This window comes from Nilaparvata lugens, chromosome 1, assembly GCF_014356525.2.
Source record: "Nilaparvata lugens isolate BPH chromosome 1, ASM1435652v1, whole genome shotgun sequence".
NCBI lineage: Eukaryota > Metazoa > Arthropoda > Insecta > Hemiptera > Delphacidae > Nilaparvata > Nilaparvata lugens.
The window spans coordinates 72,852,228-72,868,610 of record NC_052504.1 but is presented as its reverse complement, the minus strand read 5'-3'; the positions used below and the strand labels follow the sequence as shown (position 1 = coordinate 72,868,610).

Genomic DNA, 16,383 nt, shown 5'->3' with positions numbered 1-16,383 from the left:
AGAAGACATCAATTTGCTGAAAGTAACGGGTTACAACGAAATGTTCTGTTAGATGTATATAATAGAAACATATTCAATTTGAGCTTTAGAATCGAGATAAGATTACATTTTTCTATTATTTACACATTGAAGACAGAATTTGGATAGTAAATCTTCTTATATTATAACATCTTCTATTATAAACCTATTCAATTAGTCTAGAGGGAAGAGGAAATTTTGTTCTTCCAATACTTCTCAGCTTCTATATGTTTAGGAAACATGGAAAAACGTTCCTGATACACAATCACAATGTGTATTACATGTGCATCTTGTGATATATTGGAATAATATGTTTACAGTTGTATTAGAAATATTTTAATCATACATAATTGATTAAACAAGAATGAAACAGCAGAGCTCACCAGGAATAGAAACGTAAATACAATACAATACAAATAAATTTTATTTCCATTAATATACAAATAAACAATCCAATCAATGAAATGTACATAATATTCAAAAATACAATATATGAAATTTACTACAAATATAAATTAATTACATTTTTTCAGAAATTAACCTACTCAACTATGGGAAACCCATGTTCTAGAGCAGGTGTAATATATAGAATAGTAAGAGAAAGCGATACCTTGAATACAAAAAAAAACATGTAGCCTGATCTCATTTGCCAAAAATTATGGAAACTAGTTAAACTTAGAACAACGAATTACAGAATGATATGTTCACATGAACTTAAACTACGCTAAACTTCATATACTCAAAGAAATGGGATTACATTTTTTGAAATGAGCTTTCCAACTCAATCCTCTCCAACAGCCAAGGTTTAGCAGATTTGAGAAGCAACACATAAAAATCTTCAGAATTTCTCTTTCCTTGATCAAAGGGGTGTAATATTACATTTTTATAAACCACCCTCCTCATCTTTCACCGTCAACAACTACTCCTTAGTTTGAATAATTTAATTCTCATTTCCAGAATATTGACATGCTTATAATTCCTTGAGCATAGAATGAAATTGAAATAGAAAAATAAAGAAATAAATTTAACCACGTGGTTGGAATTGTCGTGACTAGATCACAATAAGGTAAGCAACACTTTCAATTCATCTGCCGTCATAACGTTCATACAGCATGAATGTTGAAAAACAAATGAATCAAATCTAATGATTTTATAGATTACTTGCTTGAGCCACGCGGCTGGAGTAGTCGCTAGAGAATTGAAATTGAAATTGAAATTGCTTTATTGTCTCTTCAAAATAGATACATAATTTACATACACTATATTATTATCGACAATAAAGTTTAATAACAATCTGCAAAGGAGATCCTGAGTGCAGATGTGAATCGTAATTACATGATACAAAATAAAATCACAATAGTAATAAAGAAAAGAAAGAATACAAAACAAAAACAAAAAATTAAATCATATCCTCAACATCCTAAATTTAGACATACACGAATGTATCTCAAACTCTTATTCATTAGATTAATTTAAAGTAGATGTTCCTGTCAATCCATTCCTGTTATATTCTATTTAAATTCCCAGTTATATTCCTGTTAACAAAATCTAGTGGTATTTTATTGATTAAATAATTGCAATAGTACTGAAGTTGATGTCTGCATATAGTAAGCTTTATGAGATGTATGTTAAATGTATTTGTACTGTTTGCCCGTATGTTATAGGGAGTTGTATGAATTTTAAACTGATTTCTATGTTTGTTATGTAACGAATTACTCTTTATGTAGGTCTGTCTCAGAGTCGGGACATTTAGTTCGATGAAAATTTCTCTACTTGAATAAAGTCGTGGTCTTCCAAGAGCTGCTCTTATAATGTGTTTTTGCAAAATAAAAACTTTTTTTAAATGTGTGTCAAAGGCGGCGCCCCAGACCTCTATTACATATTGAAATAATGAGTGGGCGTATGCATAATATACTTTCCTAATTATATCCAATTTTTTTATTTTTTGTATTTTGTAGAAGATGTGTATCACGTACTTTAGTTTTGAACATAAATATTCTATTCATAAATATTCAGAATTGCACCTATAGGAAAGAAAAGCAAATAAAATTAATACAGGAGCATGAATAAAGTTTGTTATAAGAAATTAAGCTATACAAAGATTTTGTCACTTAGATATAAGCATAGAAATTGATACTTTGTGGAAAGGACGGAAGAAATACATTACCATCCTTGTCTATATTCAATACAAACATTACGTTTCGATCCAAATATTTAAAAATCCAGATTCTCAAGTCAAAATTGACGGAATATTTGTCAGTCATTCGTCATCAATTTATTGCTACTGCATTTATTGCGTCATAAGCTTGAGTGCTACAGTACTTCATAGTACGATGCCAATCAGTATGATGGTGACCTACTTTTCAAGTGTAGGTCAGAGCAAGTTTTTGTAATGCGTTTTGCCAACACATGAGATTGAAGGCGCATTCTATCACAGGCATACCTGTACGTGTATGTATTAGTTTTCTAATCAGATCACATTCCGTGTTTTTACAGGGGGCGTAGCTCAGATGGTAGAGCGCTCGCTTAGCATGCGAGAGGTACCGGGATCGATACCCGGCGCCTCCAATAATTTTTTGTTTCTATTTTTTTGATAATTTTTTCATCTTTGTAACTTTTCAATATTCCATTTACTTTTCTGTTCCTTTTTTCAACCTAAAGTTCTGGTTTAACTTGATCATTCTGTTTATTTAAAGTAAAAATGTATATTTTGAAGTTGAGAAGATTCTTCTCAGACAGTTGGTGAATAGAATAAATAACAGCTCAATTCATTATAATATAATCCACAATCATATAATATTTTCCAATTGTATAATACAATATATTTTCTATTAGGCGTTTCTCAACAATCCATCGTAGTTGGTTGTCAGAGTATATTTATCGAAATGTGATACTGCAATTTATTGCAGAAAATTATTCATGCTGCAATTTATTGCTTATCATTGAACGATATTGCGTTTATTAGATGTCCACAAAATTTCATGGTTAGTAATTTATTTTCATTATATAATTATTGGGATTCATGAGTAATAATCACTCACGGAAACAGATAATCTATGAATGACTCATAATTGAAATATTTATTGCTCTTATCAAATGAGGCAGTTATTCCCACTTTGTCAGCAGAAAATAAAATTTTGTCGAGTATAGTGATTTCAGTCACATCAAAAGAATTCAATGTTGAATTACAGTAGAATATTGACAATCTTCTAAAGAAAAATCAATTTGACATAAGTTTTCCACTAATGGTTCATATCATGGAACCATCGACACCATGGAACAATGGAATATCTAATCTAAAACCATCATTGTCTTATTTTGAAGCATACAGAATCGACAAAAACAGAATTCCGATTCAGTTCTATTATTTCTTATCTATTTTTGAAACGGTATTTCTATTCAAATTATTTTTCTCATTTTTAATTGAACATAAAATTATCGTTGGCAATCTTCAAATTAAATTCTTGAAATATTACAAGAAAAGTGAATGTTGATTGTTCTTATAATTGCATGAAATTATTCGGTTGAGGTTGAATATAAAATATGTTGTATTATTACAAAATGATGGATTCTATCCAGTTTATCCGGATGAATCTTCCATTGAATGTTACTAAACTCAGTACTGGAACATTACCATCAGCAATGGAAATAATACTAACAAATAATAGAGACTCGATACAGGTACCGATGCTAACATTCATTCACAGATCTGAATCTAGTGATATATTGTGCACCAAGAGAGTTGCAATTCATATTTGGCACAAGCTTGCAATAATAAATCAGAGAAGTGTTCGAATGTCATCTGCCTTGCAATATCATCTTTAGTTTTAGTGGAATATATTAATGGTGTGTCAGACAGCCCAAACCACATAGGGAAGTTTAACTATAGAAGGGAACTCACTGTAGAAGGAAGATGTATCTGATTGGATAGGATAGCAATCGCATATTGAAACAGCATTCCAATGATTGGCTTCGTCTTGTTATTGTTGTTATCAGCTGAGAGGAATGGATGAGAGAAACTGATTATTTACTCGTACAGTGAGATCCACTTCAAACTATCAGAATTCCTTTCTAGTAATATGAATGCTTCGATTCGATTCATACTGACAGTTGAAATGTCAATTTATTATACAGAATTGAGGATAGAAGCAATAGTGTAGTGGGAGAGAAATATAAGGAGAGGGAGTGAGATGCTATAATACACCCATGGTAATACAATAATATCGTATATTATCATGAATCATAATACAGTACCTCAAACTCCTATTTAAGGGTCAGACCGGGAGTTACAGGTAATTACAGATAATATCAATAAACGATTCATCTCAATAAAAATCAATTATTAATGTCCAGTTGAAGTGCTACAATTTCAATAATAGACGAGAAAAAAGGAAACATTGATTACGGGGTAAAAAACGTCCAACACCCCTGAAAATACGTCTGAAATTCTCCGGATCACACGTGTGATCTCTAGTGATATCGTTCTATTTAGGGCACAAGTGAACATTAACAACACGTATGGAACACTTAAAGACCTTCCATTGTTTTCATAACAAATACTTTCAAGGACAACTTTTATAAAGAGAGGTATTAGCTATTAGCTTGTTATGTATGAAAGTTATTATCATTTTAAGTGATGATAATGTTTGTTTATAATCAATGTTTCAATTGAATGATGTTTGCAAACCGATTTTCAAAGGCTATTCGAAATTGTGAAAATTATTGAATGAATCTACTTCAAAATATACTTGATTTACGACTTGAAAACATTGTAAATTAGCATTATGGACTCGAATCGAACGTTTCTTGTCCAATAGCATATTATTTGAAATTCAAACTGAATAAAAATTTTGGAGTGGAAATATATCATTAAAGATTCAAGAGTGCATCTAGATGCAACTAGATTTTAGTCTTGTCTAGTAGCTATGTCGAAAACATACCTTCTATGTGCTAGCTATCCTATAGCTCTAGCTCTATAGATTTCCTGCTAGCTAGTCTATGTGGCCTGAATAGCTCATTTCGAAGATATGTGAATGAAGAGTAAGTTATGCCGACCGAGCAACCAAGCAGTGAGCTTGAGTGACCAATAAAATTTATATTTTCTACTTTCCTTGAGTTACTACGTTCGGAGGCAAGGAAATTATTGCATTCGAATAAATGTTAGAAATGCCCCAATATTGATATTTTTCTAGGTTCAAGTAATTAATGATTGGGTTTTCAATGTGTACAATTTACTAAAGCTTCAAAGGTTCTGTTCTTGGCCATGACAGGTCACAGAGTATCACTTGGCCACAGTGCATGCACCTGTGTTTGATCCTTAGAAAATCTCATAACACTTGGTCAACAAGTCACATGAATGTCAAGAGCATGGAGAGGAGTGGTCACTTGTGGTACTTGAACCCTGGGTACTTGGAGTAACTTCATTTACATAACATGGGAAGCAATTCTATTGGTCTATGTGCCGGTTGCACAAAAGTCGGTTAAATTTTAACCGTGATTAATTCCACGAGAACCAATCAGAGAAGCCGTCTTATCAAAAATGCCCTCTCTGATTGGTTCTCGTGAAATTAATCACCTTTAAAATTTTACCGTCTTTTGAACAACCGGGCCAAATTCGATAAGAGCCTGTGTTGCAATAATAGATAGGGAGGAACAATGTACCAAGAACGCAATATATATTAGGTACATTGAAGATTAAGGTACTAGCTCGGATAATAGATTCTGAGAATTATTGTTGTTCAACGAAAATATACTAGCATCAGAAGTTGTGGGTTATGTTTGAGGCATCAACAAGCCTTGATCTATTCTTTCATTTATTTATTGTATGATATCGACCAAATATAACTTTCGAAATGGCACAAAAGGCTTATGCCCAACAATCTTCCTGTTCCAACGTATTCAACATTCCAAATGCCGATTACTTACTATGTGTCATTTTTTCAAAAATCTACAGTTCAAAACAAAGGAAAAAACAAATTTTGAATTTGAAAAAAATCCCCAGGAGTCACTATGAAGGGTAGTTCAAAAAATAGATGTTTTAATCATGTAGATGGGAGAAAAATGTTGTATACGTCACGGGAACAAAAGTTATATTTCTTCCTCAGAGAATTTGTCACCCTTGGCTTCGCTATGGCCTACAATCGTTCCCCCTCAGGGAGAAAAATTTCACTTTAGAAGTACAAATAGCTTTCGAGCTTGCAAAAAACAAACAACTATAAATACAGAAATAATAACTTTTGCAAGAAGAATATATTAAATAATAAAAATATTTGGAGGCGCCGGGTATCGATCCCGGTACCTCTCGCATGCTAAGCGAGCGCTCTACCATCTGAGCTACGCCCCCAGTTGATATATAATAAAATCTACCTTGATACATAAATGTATTCAACGAAGTTGAATGTGAGGAGAAAAATCACGAGCAATGTGTTATCACCGAGTAACCGGTTTGGAGAGCTGGACGCCTTCTATCAGTAGTTATCAGAGTACAAAATACAGACCAGCATTGAGAGCCAAACGTCTCGTCAGTGTAAATGTCAACAGCTTCTCGTTAAGAAAAAGAGAAGAATCTTCTTCCGAATTGCATGTTCGAAAAAGAACAGAAGGATGGAACCTAGGATGGAGTGGATGAGTTCCAGTACATTCATTACAAGTCAAAATAAACCTATATAGAAGGCTAAGCCATTTGAAGTTAGGAGTGATTTTCTGTAGAAAAGGTTTTCCACGATGCTGTGCCGAGCTTCTGTCTTCCACCATTGAAAAACTATCTGCATTTCTCCAAAGTTATATTCTTTGTCGCATCAAGTTCTGTAGTATCTAGAACTGCTGTAACTGTAAGACACCTGAGATTCTCATGAAAGCTGATACATTTTTATGAGTCAAGATCGAGTTAGATCATATTATATCAAACTCAGATGGCAGTTGCTTCAGCTTGTAGTTGGTATAAATCAACTATAATAGTATAATAGTGAATCAACTACTATTATAGTATCTCAGATCAGATGAGTTGGCTTTGGCATACTCTAACTTTTTGGATTATAAAAGAGGTGTATTTACATTGCTGAATATTCATCATGGAATAAGTCACTGTTTTTCTGATTGGGGTAAAACTGCTTCCTCCTCCTCCACCATCCACTCCTCCTCCTCCTGGTGACGTAGAACCTGAGGCGGTGTGGTGAGTGATGAGAATAGAATAGAATAGAATAGCTGCTTTTTTTTACCTAGAAGGGCGGAGTTAGGGCGCAGCCGGCCTTCTCGTACACTCAACCCTCAAGGAGAGGTAGAGGATGAGAATCAGGATGTTAGAAATTGAATGATCAGTGATTACATACATGCGAAACTATTAACCTAGCTCCGCAGTGCAGGCTGGATGCTTGTCTGAATCGGACTAGGCGCTGAGACAGCAAATAATAGCAGCGTTGGTGGGAATGCGAGCGGCCGCAGTAACATCTTCCACCCAGCAATAGTCGGCGTAGTTCCGCCTGGTGGACAGACGAAAGATCAAACCAGTCGGTTATTTGATCCCTCCAGCCAGGCTCAGCCAAGCAGCCGAGACAATAGAACAATGGAGTGACGGTCTTATTCGCGTTCATCAGCAGTTTTCTTTCTCACGATTATTTTTGATTGTGTGTTACCTATGATCAATAATAACTCCAGTCACCAGTAAAAAGTTTCCAGAAACGTGGTTTACTACCATATAAATGACTTTTCATGATGATTTTTAATTATTTAAAAACATTGTTAACATTCTGAGCCTTCAGGCTAAACTTGGGGTCGCTGAGAACGAATCTGCAATCAGAATTTCTCTATCACGAAAAATAACGAAAAAATCCCAGCTGTTGATCTTCCGGCAACCGTTAACAGTCATCCTGCAATGCGGCCGAAACACTTCCAAGCCAGACACCCATCTCAAATGACAACAACGCCAAGCTGTGAGAAAGCATCCTGCACTGCGGCGCTAGGTTTAGGTCAAGAAGGAAGAACCAGTCTGCACTTGCTCTGCAGCTTAGTAAAGGATAAGAAAATGGAATTACAACATTTTTGCTTGTCCTACATCCATCCATTATATACGGATTATGTCTCCATCGTACAATTAATGTCTTAAAAATAATTCTTCTCACACTTTGTCGAATGAAATATATTCATTACTCTAGAGTCTAAAATGTCAAGTGCGCATGTCAAGACTTTGACATGAACAAATTTACACTTTTAGCATCCTAACATACAATTTATCCCGCATTAAAGTTTCAGAATATTCATAATTTTTCAATTATATTTCATTTTAAGAAGCGAGCTCAACATAATCTCCATATGGCAGAAGATTGAAGAAAATCGGCAAAACTGGAAAGGCCATGTTGAAAGGATGGAGAGCGACAGGATTCCCTGGGCAGTCATGTTGTATAACCCGGTTGGGGAGAGAAGTGTGGGCAGACCCCGTAAAATATGGATGTGATGGTGAGTTTGAAGTCGGAACAGGCAAATTGCCTAATCCTTGTAGGAAGACGACTACGATATTTCATTTTAAAAATCAAATACAAATATACAATCGTGTTACATTCACATTTACAATCATATCATATTCATTTTCAAATCTACAATAAATCATGTCCCTATTTTGTCCAAGTTTAGTTGCATGAATCAGTGATTAACAAAACCTATCTAAAGGATTGGATTCCACGTCGACTGGGCTTTACTTCCATTGCCGTCCTTGTCTGTTGATTCTCAATTTCACACCAGTTAAGTGTGAAAAGCAGTTGATATGTGATAATAGCACAACATGATATATTATGAGGAATGTGTTCTATTTCAAAGCTTGTAAGAAAAAGTAATATTAAATTTTCACATGACATGTGAAATGGGTATTCAAATATCCTTCTTTACAAACACCGTACAACAATGAAATAGTTCAAATCGAATAAAAATCTGCTATTTCATCACTAAATTATCACTATAGTCCTAACATAAGGGATAACATTGCACACGAGAAAAAGACAATTCAATTTTCTTTCAGATTGCTGAATCTTGTTCACCGTCAGAAAAGAAATATTGATGCATGTGGGTGTGTTGGAGTCGGAAAATGACGCACGGACATGCACGCTCGTTTCTTCCAATCAAAACCTTAGCTGATGCGATTTGGCGACCTCTTGGAGGGGGTGGGGGATCACAGGGCAGTTTGGGGGAAAGTGACGCTGATAGAACACCCTTAATCTTGTTGACGCCTCGTCAAACAGAATACTTCTTCCCCTTTACTCCGATCACCCTCTTTTTTCTTCTCCTTCTAAGTCCTAATTCTCTTCCTGAGGGATGCCTAACACTCTTTATAACATTGCCGATCACGAATATAGCAGCTCATGCTCAACTATTTTACATTGAATGTAGAAGAGTACCTAGAGAAAGTTTACAAGATTCAAGACTTTAGTATCTTGGATCATAATCATATACAAGGTAGTATAATACTATATACTACATACATATAGGTAGTATAACAAGTAAGCTGTGATTTAAGGAGTGAGTTTGATATTGTTTTCTAAATTTCTAAATTATTCAATATTTTCAAGCTTTGAATTACATTTTGGTGCAATATTTTCATTCTTTTCGGTTTTCAATCTAATTAAATTCTAATTTTTTGTTTGTATTTTCCTGGACTCGAATTTTGTTTCAAAGTGAATCAACATAACCTACTTTTTAGACATACTTCTATCAACATTCGGAAAAGGAACAGTTTTGGGCTAGGCCTGTTGGTTCTTTTCTGTTGTTCCTTTTCTGATTTGTGTATAATGAAATGTGAATAACAGAATGATATTATGACTAACTGGTGGAGATTTAACAAATGATTAAAAAAGGATTTGAAGGAATATTCTTCCTATTTATTTTAACACACAATAGGACAGAGAATAACTCTCCGAAAGAGAGAGACGGAGGGTGTGAGAGAGGGCGGGTGTTAGACGGAAGGAGGATGAATGTGAGAGCGTTACTCGTGTGAGAGAGTGAGACGAATTCGGAGATCACTTTCACTTGTGAGAGAGCAAGTGGGAGCGTTGTAACTTGGGCCAAGCTGATACTGAAGCCGACCAACCTTGCACCTCTGCAGCATTCTTGATCCAGATTCGCATTTGTACGCCTTGACTGCCTTCGGCTAAGAAAACCAATTTCAAATCGCCTTCTTGTACTTTCTGTAACCTAATGCAACAATGTGGGGGGCGTAGCTCAGATGGTAGAGCGCTCGCTTAGCATGCGAGAGGTACCGGGATCGATACCCGGCGCCTCCAATAATTTTTTTATATATCAAATTATTTTTTTTGGGGCGAGAACAAAATTCGAGATGGGCATCTATGAGTCTTAATTTTTCAACTCGTTTCAACTTAATTTTTCAAGTCGAAATTTTTCAACTCGACCATAGAGAGGGGGAAGATATGCGCATTTTACAGCAGCCTTCAATTTTGAAAGGAATAAGTCAGGAAAAAATCACTGTGTTATTATTTTAATCAATGGATTTAACGATTTAAAATCTTATTATATTAAAGCTGCAAAGACAAGAAATTCACAGCCAAAACGGCTGATTGTCACGGAGAACCCATCTCAAAAACAGTTAGACAACACACTGGAGGCTATGAGAAGAGGTTATTCTATATGCGAGTCATCAGTGGTTGTAGCTACTGGTGTACTTAACTGTTGAATTTGTGAACTACAGGTGAACTAATCAATTTGAAATGAGTGGCCGTAATCGAGTGGATCAGATGCTGGCTTTCTGATTCAGAGGCCCGGGTTCAAATCCCGGCCGGGCAAGATATTTATCTCGGGTCACTCCCGTGTTTCGGATGGACACGTTAAGCCGTCGGTCCCGGCTGCTAAAAAGCAGTCGTTAGGTCATGTCAGAGGCCCTGAAATTGATCAGTTGCGACCTGAAAACTCTGACACCAGGCCTGAGCCAGCCGGTCACTCGATATTATTATTATTATAATTTGAAATGGTTTGAAAATTTCAATGACTCACGAAAAATATTATCTCTGACACATCCAAATGATGCATATCACCATCAAACTACTATAATATTATTATGCTGAATTTTCTACTGCTGATTATACCAGTCAACGAACTGTTGTAGATGGCATTTTAGGACCACAATTTTTGACCGCTCTGTTTGGGATAGTAAGTCCCTACTATTACCACAGTGCTAAGAGAGTGTGGGTGGTTAAGAAGTACAATATTGTTTTCTTCTCTCCTTCATCTCGAATATAATGCGACTTACGGACGATATAATGTACTATTTTTCCTTTTTCATGAACCCCAATGAACAGCAATATCAACGTTAATATTACTGGACTTCATGAGTCAAAATTGACAAACTTAAACTCTATCAATCAAGCTTGTAGAATGTAGAATGTAGAAAAGATAGATAGAGTAAATGTCGTTCAGAGTAACAGAGTAAAACAGTCTGGGGTGTTTTGATGTTGGTGGAGGGGGGTGCAGTAGTTGTAATATGACTTTTAGCAAATCCCGACTTATGGTGGAAGGGGGTAATTTATCAGTAAATTGATAGTGACAGATAACAGAAATAAACTACCCAAGCCAAGAAAAACAAGTATGATTAAAATTGCTGCTGATAGCCCACAAAACGCACTCATCATTATTGCTTCCAAAGTGCAGTTAGAAGCAAAAAGCCGGTGGAGTAGGTTGATTTTCCCTACCCTGCATAAAATCCATGAAAAGTAAAACCTATCAGTCGTTGGCGTAAAACACGGCGAGTAATTGTTGATAATTGTGTCGTTTAGCCACGAAAGGTTTCACTCTAATGTGAAGGCGCGTAGTTTTAGTAATGGTTTTTAAAACGACCGCATTTAAAAACAATTTCATGTCGGTTGATGCACTGATTGAGGTGCATTTGTAGGATGAGTGGCACAGTTATTTTGCAGTTAGTTATTCCCTGTGTGAGTGTGAGTGAATCGGCTGCAATAAATAGCTGAATATGAGAGTGAGAAGAAAGGGTGTGTGATGCACCATGCAACTACCCCCTGTAAGGGGGTTAAAGTACTGGCAAGTGGGGCGACCAGTGCAGGCTAGTTATTTATTGATAACTTAATACCTGCACCTGTGTTGGACCCACTTTTGCACCAGCGCGACGATTTTCTGGCAAAACTGTTAATATTGATGGTCGGCTAATGTCAACTGTAATGTTTGCCTGCTAGGCAGCCGTCAGCCAATCAACTGTGTCCATTATGATTTGTTTGTTGCTAGTTGGGCGGTTGGCCACTGGATAGCGCCACCAACAAATGCCTACCATTCCCATCCCTTGTTTCATATGTCACTTCTGTACTTGTTAATTGCTTGCATTTACTTGCAGCACTGCTTTGTAAATCAGACACACACCCATACATAAGGTACACTGTGCTTGCTTTATAATTATGCATAAAGTTCAACTGAGACATATTTTGTATAGCATGTCATATAAATTGATGCCACTGCCTAGAATAGAATACACCATGAAATGAAAGTGAAAAAAATGTTCAAAATTTTTAAATTTTATTGTTCAATAATAATTACTGGATGGCCTCTCTGCAGCCTTCACAAATCATACAGCCCCCTCAGAGTAGTGTATAGGAATTTGAGCATGTCGTAAAATTTTCGTCAAGTCCGTCAATGCTCATGATTTATGATTTCAGAATCCAAGATTGGAGAATAAGAGATTCACTTGATTCGATCTGTAATTATTCCATTGAAATAAACTCCAATGCCTGAACATTAATCAGGAATAGAACTAATTTCCAATAATAGTATTATTGGCCACAAAAAAGGAATGAGTGTAAACATTAGTGAAAGTGTACCGTGTAACGTATTAAATTTTGATAAGCAAGCAAAATCGCTAATGGAAAGAATTTTTATAGGTCTTGAGCAAACAGCAGCTCTATTATCGCCAAGTGCGATAGCAACATGTGAAAGATTAGATGATAACGGGTATCATGGCTAAAATTAGACAGCCGAATAGAAAAGAGTTTTATTTGCTATTTATTATATTATATAGAATATTGAAATTTTGAGGTTAGGCTATAATACCTACTGGTCGGCAATCTAATAATCGACCAAGCCATGTAATTTGAAATCTAGCCAGACACCTTGGCAAAATTTTGTTGTAAACAAATAGTATTCAACTAGAGGATTTGGTAAGCACATGGCGACTTATTGTAAATAGGAAAACAACTTATAAAATGCACAAAAATTTATTATATTTAATGAGCATGTACAAAACACCAAAAAATAAATAAAAATATTAAGGAAGTATGTATATTCAGTAGGCGCATGGATACATTTGTGAATTTTGCATAAACCAATCAAATTACAGTAGTCGATGGGCGGCAATAGCGAGCCGATTCAAATTTATCTATAGATATTTTTATAAATGATAAGAATATATAAGTTATCACTACTCAGTTTATGTATCGGATGTAATCCAAGTAATTATAAAATATAATACCTAAGATATAGGTCATAACTTAGCAGATTGGCACGGACTATTTGATCTTTTTAATGGCGTAGTAGTGGAATTTTTAAATATATGCAAATTTGTAAGTCGGAGGTATGATCTTAGAAAATAGGGGTAGAACAGACCCACTTGCCTGCCAGATGCTGCCATGGAACGCCACTAAATTTTTATAGAGTACAAGCCCCTTTTGTTAAATTGTACATTTGAAAGATTTAAAGTTTAAATTCATAAATTGATTTGTATAAGACTTAGTGATGCTATATTAAAGCATAAGTCATTTGAATATTTATTATTCCCTGGAGAAGACGACTCGGCCCCAGAAAATCCAGGACGATAGGAAATCGGATCGCACCAACATCTTGTGAAATTCAGCACATGAGTGATAAATTTAGGGCGCCCTCAGTGCTTCGAGTGAAACAAAAATATAAAAAGCTAGCTCGTCGAAAGGTTATAAATATTGAAAGTTTTCATAAAACTTGCGCAAGTCTTAGAATGTACAAAAAAAGCATATTTTATCGGATAAGAATTGTATCAAATTTTTATGTCTAAAGATGCACAGATTAAAGGAGTATTAAATTTAATATTATAATGTACATATGCTCACTCAATCATAAATTTATTAGCAAATTATAAAGATATAAATGTAGCTCATGTTCAATGGATAAATTAATTTATCTAATTCCACCAGAGGCCGAACCTTAAGCCCTGAGATATATTCTGAGATGTATACATATTAATATATTTGAGATTTGTGATTTATCAATTGATTATTTTTATTTTTATTGGAAGGAAGATATATATTGAGATTTTTAATCGACAAGCAGCAGCAGTCGATATCTGAGCTGCATAAAATAAATGCATATGATTAATGATTTGAAAGCACATGATAACGTTTCGTGCTAAAGAACTAGTGAGCAATCTGTGATATTCATTTTTGATAATTTGTTCTATTTTTACTATTTTTGCTTGTTGCTCTATATATTTCTATATTTATTTATTTGTTGATATTTTTTGTGTAATATATGTATCAAGTTTTTATGGTGTATCCTTTATTTGTTCCCCTTCCATGCATGACCAATCTCATATTTATTTATCGAGTTACCAGTATTGAAGTATTAAGAAAATTACCATCCGACTTTATTCTTCTCGAATAAGTTGGTTTAGACAGCAATATATAGCATTGATAATCAAATCTTTGGAAATAATACGTTCCAGAGATTTTATAAAATTGTCAAGAGCAGGTGAATTGCGGGAGGCCTGGGTGAGCCTGTAAGAGTTTTGTCTAATTTATATTCTAAGAACCACAACCAGAAGTATATATTTTTTACTCATGCTTTACCGACTGCAGCCAAGCCAGGCAAACCGTTTGACAAAAAATAACGTGAGAACCGATATAATGTAGTTGTTGTCAAAAATATCACTTATTCATTGTAATAATTACAAACATGTTCCAACACCAATGGTGACATTGAAACATGCTTGAAATTATTACAATACATGAGCGATATATTTGACAACAACCCATGGTGTTCATTATGGATAGATATCACAACATCTCACCAACCCCAGTACCTTACTGTCTGAATTTTTATGTATGAATTGAATTGTATTATCATAGAAGAATATAATTATTATTATAATATTTATATATTCGATTATCTTTGTGAATCCATGTGAAGATTAAAAACTAGTGGAAATTAGAAGTAGCTCAATTTCTGTGGTGATAATTTTTTCTCGATGCATTTTGTAAGTTCAAGTAATAATTATGGTAGGCTGCATTTTTGGGAAAGGAAAGTGTAATATGGGGAGTATTTTCTCAATTTTGTCAAGTGATACTTCAACTTTATAAGGAAGACTGACAACATTTTTATTATTGAATGCTTGACTAGTGACCAGTAATGAGTGAGAGGGATAGAGATTAGAATTATTTATTTATATATGTTACAATATATAGGCTACTCACTTTAACAATAATTTACATCAAATGACAGTATGACTCCCCCGCTTGGGGAGAGAGAGGATGAGAGAGATACAGTCAGAGAGGGGAAAAGAGGAAGTGATTGATTAGGGGAGGGAGAAGGAGTGTGAGAAAGAGAGAGTGTATGGATGGAAATGAGAGGATGTACGAGTGTAGAATGTGAAGAAGGGAGAAGAGAAGAGGGAATAGATTGTGGGGAAGAGAGTAAGTGAAGGCAGAATGAGAGATATTGAGTGAGCAAGAGAAGCTGGAGAGTGAGTACGGTAGTGAGCAGAGGGAAGGATCGACGTCGTCTATTAGATTTATTAGCATAATGATACGCGGCGCTCCTCAAAGGCGACGCCTTGCGTCGGTTGCCTCAGGCTACTGCGCACGCGCATCACCTATGTTGTGCGCACACACAGCATCTTATTATTCTAACTGAATTTATCCCACAAATTTCGTGCTCTGCAATACTACCATTTCCAGCAGCACGTTTGTCTGTCTGCAACTTCACCATATATTTCACTCCTCCAAAATGAATTCTATTCAGCAAACACCTGTACAGTATTGTGAACATGAAATTAGATAGGACCAAATCATCAAATTCATTTGTGTAGATTTTGTAGATTATGTTGACATTGTAGTTAATGATGGATGATTCTACATGATTTAGATCATGTAGATCAATACTCTTTTATGATAGTGGATTTGTGCAGAGATTGACTTGAGTGGGTGGGTGTATATTAAAAAACAAGTCTTGGCTTGAGCACCAAAGCAAGAAAACAGATGAATCATACAAAAATTTCATGGATATTCTCAAACAAGTCACAAAAATTTTCCGAAAAACCAAAAGACAGTTTGAAATAGAGAGAATAGATAAAATAGAAGAAAATGGTCAAAAAGCCAACAGCCGGGATTATTTCCTAAATTT

General features: G+C 35.0%; 3 non-coding genes across 3 annotated transcripts; 2 read left to right on the top strand and 1 right to left on the bottom strand.

The window, feature by feature from the left end:
- The first annotated feature begins 2,513 nt into the window (after positions 1-2,513).
- Positions 2,514-2,586, top strand: Trnaa-agc. The gene has a single exon. It is a non-coding gene; the product is annotated as a tRNA-Ala (tRNA).
- A 3,702-nt stretch (positions 2,587-6,288) lies between these two features.
- Positions 6,289-6,361, bottom strand: Trnaa-agc. The gene has a single exon. It is a non-coding gene; the product is annotated as a tRNA-Ala (tRNA).
- Positions 6,362-10,210: 3,849 nt separating this feature from the next.
- Positions 10,211-10,283, top strand: Trnaa-agc. Its single transcript has one exon. It is a non-coding gene; the product is annotated as a tRNA-Ala (tRNA).
- Positions 10,284-16,383: the final 6,100 nt, after the last annotated feature.